The sequence below is a fragment of the Myotis yumanensis genome, unplaced genomic scaffold (assembly GCF_028538775.1).
Source record: "Myotis yumanensis isolate MYYU_CA2020_CCGP unplaced genomic scaffold, mMyoYum1.0.hap1 SCAF_4, whole genome shotgun sequence".
Lineage (NCBI taxonomy): Eukaryota > Metazoa > Chordata > Mammalia > Chiroptera > Vespertilionidae > Myotis > Myotis yumanensis.
The window spans coordinates 3,490,585-3,501,580 of record NW_027223755.1 but is presented as its reverse complement, the minus strand read 5'-3'; the positions used below and the strand labels follow the sequence as shown (position 1 = coordinate 3,501,580).

At 49.3% G+C, this 10,996-nt stretch overlaps 1 pseudogene; it reads right to left on the bottom strand.

Annotated features, from left to right (window-relative positions):
* Positions 1–4,415: 4,415 nt before the first annotated feature.
* LOC139008413 (PRAME family member 12-like) lies at positions 4,416–6,031 on the bottom strand (annotated as a pseudogene).
* Positions 6,032–10,996: the final 4,965 nt, after the last annotated feature.

The window sequence follows — 10,996 nt, the reverse complement described above, 5'->3', positions numbered from 1 at the left end:
GACCTAGATGATAAAGGAAATGTACATTCTTCCCAAACAGAGCCACAGAGCTCATCCTGAAAAGAACTGTGACAGCAGCTGATGCGGGAGGCTCACCTCGGAAACGGAAGCAAAGGAACCCAGATCCTCGTCTGCGGACGCCCGCCTCACCCTCGGCGCACTTCGGTGTCTCCAGGCCTTTCCCACACTCGTTTCTTTCCTCCCTCTCGGGGGCCCCATTCGGCCTAGTCATCCTTTTCCTACAAATTAGTTATGTCTTTTCTTCCAAACATGGAGCAATTTTTTGTTTGTTTGTTTATTTGTTGTTGTTTGAGAGTTTTTCTTTTTCTGACAGCAGATGTCAAACCAGCCTCTTCCATCATCTCCTGCCTGTCCAGTCAGCACCGGCCATGCTCCTTCCCCCCAATTCCCCCGCCCCCCCCCGCCACACCCCTCCCCCTGAGGTCTCCACCCCCTGGCACACCCCCTGCCTCGCTGCTGTGCTGGGCGTTGGTCAGAAAGAAATGAGAGTCTGGGGGTCCCACGAAAGGCCCACCCGCCACCCCCCTGCTGCAGCCCAGTCCTCTAGGATGCTTGCTGTTCCCCCCCCGAAGTAACTGACCAGCTGCTGTGGACACGGTGGCCTTCATCTCGCCCAGCAGGACCCCCTGGAGAGCCCCAAGGACAGCGGGGGATGTCACAAGAGAAGTGGTTGGGCATTAAGGCAGTTGTTCAAAACACACCAGGGGTTGGTGACAAGTACTGAACTAGACAGCCTGAGCCTGTGGCTGAGGGGCAGGGTTCCTGGCTCACACCAGGCACCCCTGACAGCAGGCCAGCAGGGGGACAGCACTTTCCCTGGCGCGCTGTGGGCGCCGGGGCGCACTGTGGCCGTCGCCGGGGCGTACTGTGGCCGTGGGGCGCGCTGTGGGTGACGGGGCGCACTGTGGCCAAGGGGTGCACTGTGATTGACGGGGCGCACTGTGGCCGTGGGGCGCACTGTGATTGACGGGGTACACTGTGATTGACGGGGCCCACTGTGGCCGATGGGTGCAGTTCCCGTGTCCTGGCCGCCTGGGTTTGTTTGTGTGCTCACTGTGCTCAGGCAGCCGGCGGGGGCACAGTTTCCAGTGGCTGCATGGATGAAGTCGTTCCCCTTGGCGCCCGCTTCTCCCTCCCTCTGTCGGCGGAGGCCTGATCATGGCTTACTCGCACCTTTATCTTGGCAGTGGGTGTTTTAGCCATTATCCAAATGAAGTATTGATTCTCACTTATGAGCCTCTAACCCTTCCCAGCGGAATTCCGCTTACTTGATACAATAGCTAAACCCGAAGGATTAAAAATGCTTTTCCAAGGCGTTTAAAAGTTGCTTACAAAACGACGGTTCATTTGCGGAAAACAAGCTGAGTCTGGAAGTGATGGCCGTCGGCTTTCTCTGCTGTGGGCCCAGCTCCTTCCCCCTGACACACATCGGAAACCTTCTCCTAAAGTCCCTGACCATCCGGTGGGGATACCCCCAAATCACTGACCCGGTGCTGGACTCATGAGTCCTAGTCTCCGGCTCTGTGTATGTTCTTTTGCAATATAGTCGTTGGCCTTCAGGCTTCCATGATATTGTACTTAACTAGCCCCCAGCTAAGGACATGACATGTGATTTCTGTTATTTATTATTCCCGGGTTTTTTTCTTTTATTTGATGAAAACTCAGCTTCTTTTACACAGAATGCTATTTGCGTCTACAAATGCCATTTCCCGTAGCAGGAGCGTCAGGTAACACCCCCAGGCATGGGCAGCTGGGAGGGCCGCTGGCTGGAGGGGGGGCGCGGGCTGCAGCGGGCACTGTCCCAGGAGCTTCTCAGGGAGGTGAGATCCAGGCTAGTTTGTCTTTGCCTGGGAGATACTGGCTTGTCGTCTCTGCTTGCGGCCCTTGTCGTTCCCGGTGGCCGGATTTACTGTTCCACTAGGTCAGTGATGGCGAACTTTTTGAGCTCGGCATGTCAAAATTTTGAAAAACCCTAACTTAACTCTGGTGCTGTGTCACATATAGAAATATTCATAATTTTTTTTTGATATTTGCAACCATAATAAAAAAAGATTTATATTTTTGATATTTATTTTATATATTTAAATGCCATTTAACAAAGAAAAATCAACCAAAAATATGTATAAAATGAACAAAAACAGAAAAACAATGTACATTTAGGAAAAAATAATAATAAAAACAATGATAATCAAATGGTACGAAAACTAGAAATTAGTGACTTTTTTTGGTGCTGAAGTTTGTCTGCTAATTCTTCGATTGCAGGTTCATACGTGGTGTACTTCAAGGCCAAGCAAGCGCCACTAACTTCATCTGTTAGCCCGTTTCTTTTGTTCGTTTTAATATTATTTAATGCTAAGGACAAAGTCTCATAAAAATATGTTGATGAAAAAGCTGTTAGCAAGGCTATCGCTAGATTTTTTATGTCGCTAAAAGTGTCAGGTACTCTGTTCCAAGCACTCAAAATTTCTTGTTCGTAGTTGCACTCTTCTTCATTATTCAAACGATTTTGTTCCAGATTTTCAAGTTTCAACCTTAAGTCGACAAACACATGAGTCCAAATGCTACCTTGAAAATCTGCAAGTTGCATCTCTAAATCGTCAATTTGCATCCATTGGAAATCCTTTAATTCCAAAGTACTGTAAACAACTACATCCGGATACTTCATTATTTTAATGGTCTGTTCTAGGCTTCTAAATTGGTCGAATCTTTTGCTGAACTGTTCAAATAATGAGTTTACTATATTCTGGTACATAAGTATGGACTCCATTACACTCGTTGTAGTGGCCTTCTCGAAATACTTTTTTATCCGAGGAAAATACTTATAAGTTTTAGTTTCAATATCTCGCTTGAAAATTTTAAGTTTACTTTCAAAAGATTTGATCTATCCAAACGTAACGTCAATACTTTTGCCAAAACCTTGTAATTTAAAGTTCAGTTCATTCATATGAACAGAGAGATCTGTAAAAAACATCAAATTGCTGACCCACTTATGATCATTGATCTGAGGAAAGTTTGCCAGATCCTTATTCTCAATAAATACTGTAATTTCTTCAAAGCACTCCACAAATCGCTCAAGTACTTTACCTCGACTCAGCCATCTCACATTATTGAATATCAGTAGTCCACTGTAGGTTGAATCAACTTCCTGTAAAAATGCAGTAAATTCTCGCTTGTGAAGGGGTGGAGAAGCTATAAAATTCACAATTTTTGTTACAACTGACATTAAATCATTCAATGCTGAGAATCCCGATTTGGCACACAACACCTCCTGATGGATAATGCAATGAAAAGGTACAAGTGGATGTCTAATAGCTTCCATAAACAATTTCAGGAACCCCACATTTTTTCCTACCATATTTGGTGCCCCATCTGTTGTGACTGACACAATTTTAGAGATATCAATGTTTAGGTCACTGAATGTTTTTATAACAACCTTACATATTTTGTTTCCTGATGTACTTATTGGCACTGATTCTAACTTTATCAACTCTTCTCTCATTTCGAGACCATCAGAATATCTAGCAATAATGGCCAACCGAGCATTTGATGTGACATCAGTAGTTTCATCAAGAGAAATCAAAAAATATTTACAACTATTTAAGTCTTTTTTAAATTGATGTACATTTTTGTTAAGATCTATTATTCTGTCTTTGATAGTATTTCCACTGAGTGGTAACTCAGAAATTCTTTTAATAATATCATCTTTATTTTTCATATCGTGAAATAGAGCTGGTGCACATCTTAGAAATGTTTCCTTAATAAATTCTCCGTCACTGAGGGCTTTTCCATGCTGAGCTATGGAGTGAGCAATACAGTAACTTGCTCATGTTAATTTGTAGAGCATCTTACAAATTTAATGATGGAATTTGATTGACTTTTATAGAGGTGTAGCTGCCTAGAAATGTATTCCTTCCTTTCATCGATACTTTTGATACTTTTTTTCAAGACCTGACAATGATTAGTTTCAAAATGTCTCTTTACATTCCATGTTCTGCTTACTACCGTTTTTGGTTTGTTTGTTTTTTGGCCTTTGAAATTGTCTTTATTTCTGATCATTCCTTTACAACCATACACCTCAGCATTAACTCCACACATGCAGCTGGGGCGCAAATACTCCCCCCCCCCCCCCCCCCGCAAGCTGATCAGATTCTTATTTCTGATTCCAGGACACCTGCCCCCTGAGGCCCCATGAACTCCCCAACATTTGCCCCTGTAATCGTGGACCTGGGCTTGGTCCCTTCCTGTCCCCATTCACAGGAGCATGAATCTGGAACGTGGGTGCCCCCTCCAATGCACCCAGGTTCTATATTCCAGCTTCCAAGGGCCCAGAAGAAAGCTTTTGCTGAGTGTTCCCACTGAGCAGGGTCATTACAGGGGCGCAGCACAGCGACACGTCATGAAAATGCCACGTCATAAACTTCACATTTGCCAGAGTTGTGACAGTACTTGGTGCCAAGAAAGATGGTCCTGGGCTGTCCTAACTCCCTCAGGATCGCCATGAGCTCAGCCCGGATCTGGGCAAGTCTCTCCTGGTTGCCGATCCCCTGGATCCTGTAACACTCCAGGGGGACGGGGTACAGCTCGAGCTCTAACCTGCGCAGCCCGGCCGTGTGGCGCAGCAGCTTCTCCACGGTGGCCCCGGAGAGGGGGTTCTCAGTGATGGTGAAGTCCCTGAGCTGGTGGCAGCGGCACAGGACAGGCAGGATGGTCTCGACTTGCGAGTCCGCCATCCCACAGTTATCCAGGCCCAGGTGCTGGAGGGTGGGTGCCGCTGCCTCCAGCAGAGCTCAGAGGGGCTCGGGACTAAAATCTGCCAGGCTGAGGCGAAACAGATGCAGGGACTTCAGCTGCCTGAGGTTCGGGCACTGGAACAGGTGTGTCAGGTCTGAACGCGTCAGCCGCTGGCAGTTTGCTATGGAGAGTTTGTCCAAGGGGGTCTGCAGGCACCTGAGCATCTGGTCCAGACGGCCTCGGAGGAAGGAGGGAGAATCCATGTTGAGGTCCCGGAGGTGCCGCAGCCCGAGCATCTGAGAGAGGAATTGGGAAAAGGATCTCTGCTCCTCCTGCTGTTTCCTGTCCCAATCCTCTTCCTCCTCCCACCCCTCTTCCTCTTCCCACTCCTGCTCCTCCTCCTCCTCCTGGTCCTCCTCCTCCTCCTGGTCCTCCCCTTCCTCCCCCTCCTCTTCCTCCCCCTCCTCTTCCCGCTCCTCTTCCTCTTCCCACTCCTGCTCCTCCTCCCTGTCCTCCTCCTCCTCTTCCTCCTCCTCTGTCAACACATGAATGTGGGAGAGAGAGAGTCTCTGCAGGTTACTCATCTGACCCAGGTAGAGAGCAAACGTCCCCAGGGTGGGCAGGTCCCAGGTGCGGTTCACTTCCACCTCCTGGATACAGTCCAGCTGCACCCCATCCAGGACCTCGCTGACCCTCTGGAAGGGCCCCTCAGAAATCCTCAGCGCCTTGCAGCACAGATGTAGCCACCCTTCCCTCTGCTGGGCCCATTGGATGATGCACTTGAGAAACATCCCCGTCGTCCCTGTCATTGAAGTTAAGGTCTAGGAACACCTCCCAGGGAGCCAAGGGGTGCTCCTGGTTGGGGCTGGAGCTGTGCACAGCCACTGGTACTTTCCCTGAGCAATTCCAGGTGCTGTCTCCACACCACATTCTCCAGAAGTTGGTACCTGTGCTCCTTAAATCCAGCACCCGCCCTTTCCATCTCCTGGGCCGAACCTCCTGGGCAAGCAGAATGTCAAGCCCATCCAACACGGCTTTTAAGACTATGAGCCCAGGCAGCTGCAGCAGGCCCCCCAGAGGGAGGACAGTGAAGGGCCAGGCCTGTACCATCGCCTTCAGGGGCTCGGGGATTCTCCTACGGCAGGCCTGAACGAACAGCGGCGGGAAGAGCTCAGCAGGCAGGTACTCCAGAGCTGCGATGGCCGATGGCCGAGGCCTGGTCCCTCAGCAGGCTCTCTCCTGCCAGCTGCAGGAGTGTGGGTGGGATCTGGATGTTCATCTTCAAGGTGCTCAGAAAGGAATCCTTCCGAAACGCCTGCTGTGACCTGGTTGGCTGGGGCTCAGATCTCAGGCCTGGTGGAGAACCGCGGCACTGACTGCAGAGCTGGAGGACTCTGAATCTCTCCTCTGGTGCCTGGGGTTTTTAGACACCTTCTCAAAAGCTAACATCCAATCAGAAACCTCAGTCTTCACCCCTTAATCTTTTTTTTTTTTTAAATATATTTTATTGATCCTTCACAGAGAGGAAGGGAGAGAGACAGAGAGTTAGAAACATCGACGAGAGAGAAACATCGATCAGCTGCCTCCTGCACATCTCCCACTGGGGATGTGCCCGCAACCCAGGCACATGCCCCCGACCGGAATCGAACCTGGGACCCCTCAGTCCGCAGGCCGACGCTCCATCCACTGAGCCAAACCGGCCTCGGCAACCACCCCTTAATCTTATTGGTATTATTTCCTCCCTCCAGATTAAAGGATTGAGAGAAAGTTAGGGAGGGGCTGAATTGAGGCCTGGCTCATGGATTCCTTCCACAGACACTGACTGAGGTTGACTGATGGTCCGCAGCTGTCATCCTCAGTGTGAGACAGTGAAGGTGTAATGTGTTCCTGACGTTAAATAGGAAAAAACACAACCTGAGAGCATGGTGGCTGGGGGTCTTTGGCCGCATTAGAGTACTCCAAATGTATCCACAGTTAAACAGCCAGCACCCACAGCTGACACCATTTGGTGTCATCCCCAAAGAAAACAAATGAAATGTGTCCATGCATCAAGTGAGGTTTTATGTCAGGTGACATAGCAGATCATGAGCTCCACAGGGATTAAGGGGTGGGCAAGTGAGAATGTGGCTGTCCCCGTAGTCCCCAAGGCTTCTCTGAGGGAGGTCAGGTGAGACTCTCCATGAGAAGCAGGGTCAGGACTGAGCAAGGTGGGGCTGAGCCATCCTAATGGAAGCCTGCGAATGACCCAGGGCCATGTAACAGACGGGTGTTTTTTCTTGGAGGGATGGAAAGACTCATCTGTGGGTGAATTTAGGGTTTAAAAGGAGACAAGCTGGGGGACAGACAGTGCCATCCTAGAGGGCAAAGGGAGAGATCGCATCTTCTGTCCCTCCCAGGAGGAAAGGGTGGGCCTCCTCTGGGAAAGATGGGATTAGCTCAGCAACTGGGTGGAGAAGGTTAAATCTAAGAATGTGATTAGAGGGAAAGAGGCCATATGTTCAAGCCCAAAAAGCACTGAAGGAGGATGCATGGGCTCTTTTGGGCCTTGGAGCCTGGGAGAGAAATAAACATGGGCCGATCACACCTAACCCTGTCAACATCATGGCAGCTGCCACCAAGTGACGTTCTTCTGAGGGTCGGGTTTCTTCCACAGAGAACCCTTCCCAGACAGCAAGTGCCTTCCCTCATGTGTCTCCATGGCCCCATTCCTGCCCTCATGGCACCCCTTCACTTCACCACACCCCCAATCATCTCCGTTATGACCACCAGCTCCCAATGTCTCCACTTCAGTAAGCCTGCCCCCCAATATCACCCTGTTCTGTATTTGTCTGACATCCTTGTGGTCTGCAGGACAATTATTTTTCCTTAGACATCTGTGGAATGAATGGGTGGCTCTTGGTGGTGTGAGAGAGGCCCGCTGTGGCCAGCCCACTGCTGCCACGTGGAGCTCTTGGCCTGCACAGCTTTCCTCTAGTTCCCCATCCTTCTCCTGTCAGTCACTCACCCCATAGACACCGCTGAGCACCCAGTGTGTGTGCCAGGCTCTGACTCTGGGGAACTCTGAGTCACATAGAGAAGACAGCGCCACTGAACAGACTCTAGAGTGAGGAGAGGAGGCACTGTAGTGAGTGCTGATGCCTGTAGCTGAGCTCTCCTGGAAACGGACAGCACAGACCCAGGCTGCCTCCATGAGGAATCATGGAATTTGTCTGCAGAACAAAATCACTGCCAACCACACACACATGGGCCCATGAGCCAAATGCACCGTAGACCCAGACATGACCAGTGAGTCCTGAGCTGGGCTTCTGCTGGCATTTCCTGCTGTGACCGGGTTGGCTGGGGCTCAGATCTCAGACCTGGTGGAGAACTGCTGCAGTGACTGGACAGCCGGAGGACTCTCTTACTACCGTCTCATTACACAGTGTGCACAATGATCTGTTGTTTCTGTCGACAATCCCGTACATCTCGGTCCATATGTCTTGAAAGGGTCGGCTACTGCTACTTCCACTTCCTTTATCATTCATTCTTGCTTTTTTATTTTTTGATTCTCCACCACAAGGCTGCAAAAATAAATAAATATAAATCTTGGCGTTTTTAATAAAAGGTGATAGGTTTCTTACCTATTAGCTTTTTGCAGTGTTGTTGCACTGACTCCTGGTGCAAAACAATTCAAAGATAGTATGTATAACCAACAGATATATGGTGCTGTAATCAATGATCCAACACGCAGAAAGTTTCGTTGAGCACGGTTGCCCTGTATATCTTTTCCTTCTAACCCTCACACTCCTGTCTCCTAACGAACATGGCGATCAAGTACGTCCGTTTGCCGAACGCACCCGAACGCACAGGAAGCTTACCCGAGGCACATGTTGACAATAACGAGGCCGTTTCCAGAATTGGGCATTTTGTCACTCGAGTAAAAATAAAATGTCGTGAGTAAAGATTAATCTCTTTATAGTGCAATTCTTAACCTTTTTATATTAATGTCAATATTGGAACAATGTATCTTGGATGTTTTCACTATGTATCTTTGCTACGCAACACCGATGTACATGTTTACAGAGGGTTTTAGAATTGCATTATTGATCATGAGTAACGTGAGTAATAATATTACTCAAATGATGCCCAACTCTGGCCATTGCGAGAGTCAAATATTTGAATTATGCAATTTTTTGTCTCTGTCGATGCGTGTCACCCAAAATGAGTTCGCGTGTCACCTCTGACACACGTGCCATAGGTTCGCCATCACTGGGCTAGGTTGTACTCAGAGTGTTGACTGCAGAACAAGCAGATCGCTGCCTCTGGCTGAAGCCTCTGGCTGAAGCCGCCAGTAGACAACAGGACTCATGCCCTGATTTGCTCTATCGCCCTCTCTACTGCCATCAGTCCATCTTGTTGGTGTTCTCTGGAGGTCATCAGAGGTCAATATAATACCAGTAAAGTGTTGTTTTCCTTTAATTTTTATTGATTGATTTTAGAGAGAAGAAGGGAAAGAGAAAGAGAGAAGCATCGATTTGTTGTCCCACTTATTAATGCATTCATTGGCTGAGTCTCACATGTGCCCTGACCAGGGATCGAACCCCCAACCTTGGGAACTAATGGCATATTAGGGGGACACTCTAACCGACCTGTGTATATCAGTCAGGTGTTAACTGAAGGATGGCCCCAGGTTCAGTGGCCTTCGGGCATGTTTATAACCGAGAGCTGATCTCGGTGGCCTGTCCATCAACAAGCTTTCCCTGCACCCGCGCCGAAGTGACGCTTTTCCCGGCTGCATTGCCAGTTGTCAGACATCAGTGCCGGCTCCTCCAGCGGCATGGAGGGGCCGGCGGGGAGATGGAACTTAAAAGAAATCTGCTCTTTGGAGGCAGGTCCTGGGGGAACGGGCCTGGCTGGCGGTGATGTGCGGTCTAGATAGTGTCTTCAGAATTTGAAAACGGCAAGAAGCAAACGCCAGTGTGAGCCCAGGCGAGCTGTCAGGCAGGGCCTAAAATTAGGCACTTCAACACGGGGACGAAGCCACGTGGGGAATTGTGCCGGGAGATAGGAGGGGAGACAGGCTGCGTGCAGTGCAGAGCTACGGGTTGAGGGAAAGTGGCCGAGGGTAGCCAGGCTAACACGTGGCCTGGTACCGAGTCCCCAGATCAATGCTCCGGGCGCAACAGAAACAAGAACATAGATTGGGTCAGGAGCGGAAGCCAGCGTGAAAGGACAGTAAATCCTGAAACAATGAGCTGGAAAAAGAAACCCTTCCATGAAGGACATTTGTTGGTTCAGGGTGAACTCCAGGTCTTTTGTTAGCAAGGCTGGAGCGAAAATATTCTTTTCCACTGAGGGTGACCAGTGAAGCATAAACCCCCCAACAGCTGCAGGTTCTACTCCCTGCTGGCGCGTGTGGGCACGAAAGGGGCTGAGACAACAGCAGGGAGGAAGGTAGAAGGGCGTTTCCTGGCGGGGAGAGGGGAGGAAGTCAGACTTCAGAGAAGCGGCTTCAATGAAAAACCAGGAGGAGTTGTTTTGTTTTTGTTTTTTTAACAAACAGTGTGACGAAGACTGTGGACGCTACATTCACCCTTTTCTGATGGGAAAGGCCGTGTTCTCACGGTCACCGTATTCACAGAGCCCAGGACATAGCTCCAGACAGTCGCTCGGCAAACGTCCGAAATAAAGTCCTTTTTGCTCGGGAGTTAGCGACGTACAGGGAGGACTCAAGGCTTTACGTGGAGGGCGAGCTGCCCAGGGGGTCCCTCTCTGTTCACTCAGCGAGGAGTGGAAGGCGCGGTGGCTTCTCCGTTGCCTTCGGCGGTGGGACGTGACGTCGGGGGCGGGTGGTGGTAACGCAGGTGTCACTGCTGCTCTTGCACTTCGTCTTGTGGTCACGCTTCCTCCCCCGTCATACGCCGGCGTCTGCCAATGTTTGCTTAACAACGTGCTCGGAGAGCCGTCTTGCTTTTGTGTTTTACTTTGACTCATCTTATTTGCATAGAGGGAACAAGCAATGTTTAATATAGAATTAGCTCCTTGTACGTTTTTTTTAATGGAACAACGTGATTCTAAGACTCAATAGTGTACGTCTGTCTATAGGTTGGTAAAACCTTAATAGTTTTAATTTATTCTTTTATTTCCTTTTTAAAAAATTTTTTTATTGATTAAGTTATTACATATGTGTCCTTGTCCCCACATTACTCCCCAACCCCCCCACTCATGCCCTCACCCCCCTGTTGTGTGTGTCCATTGGTTAGGC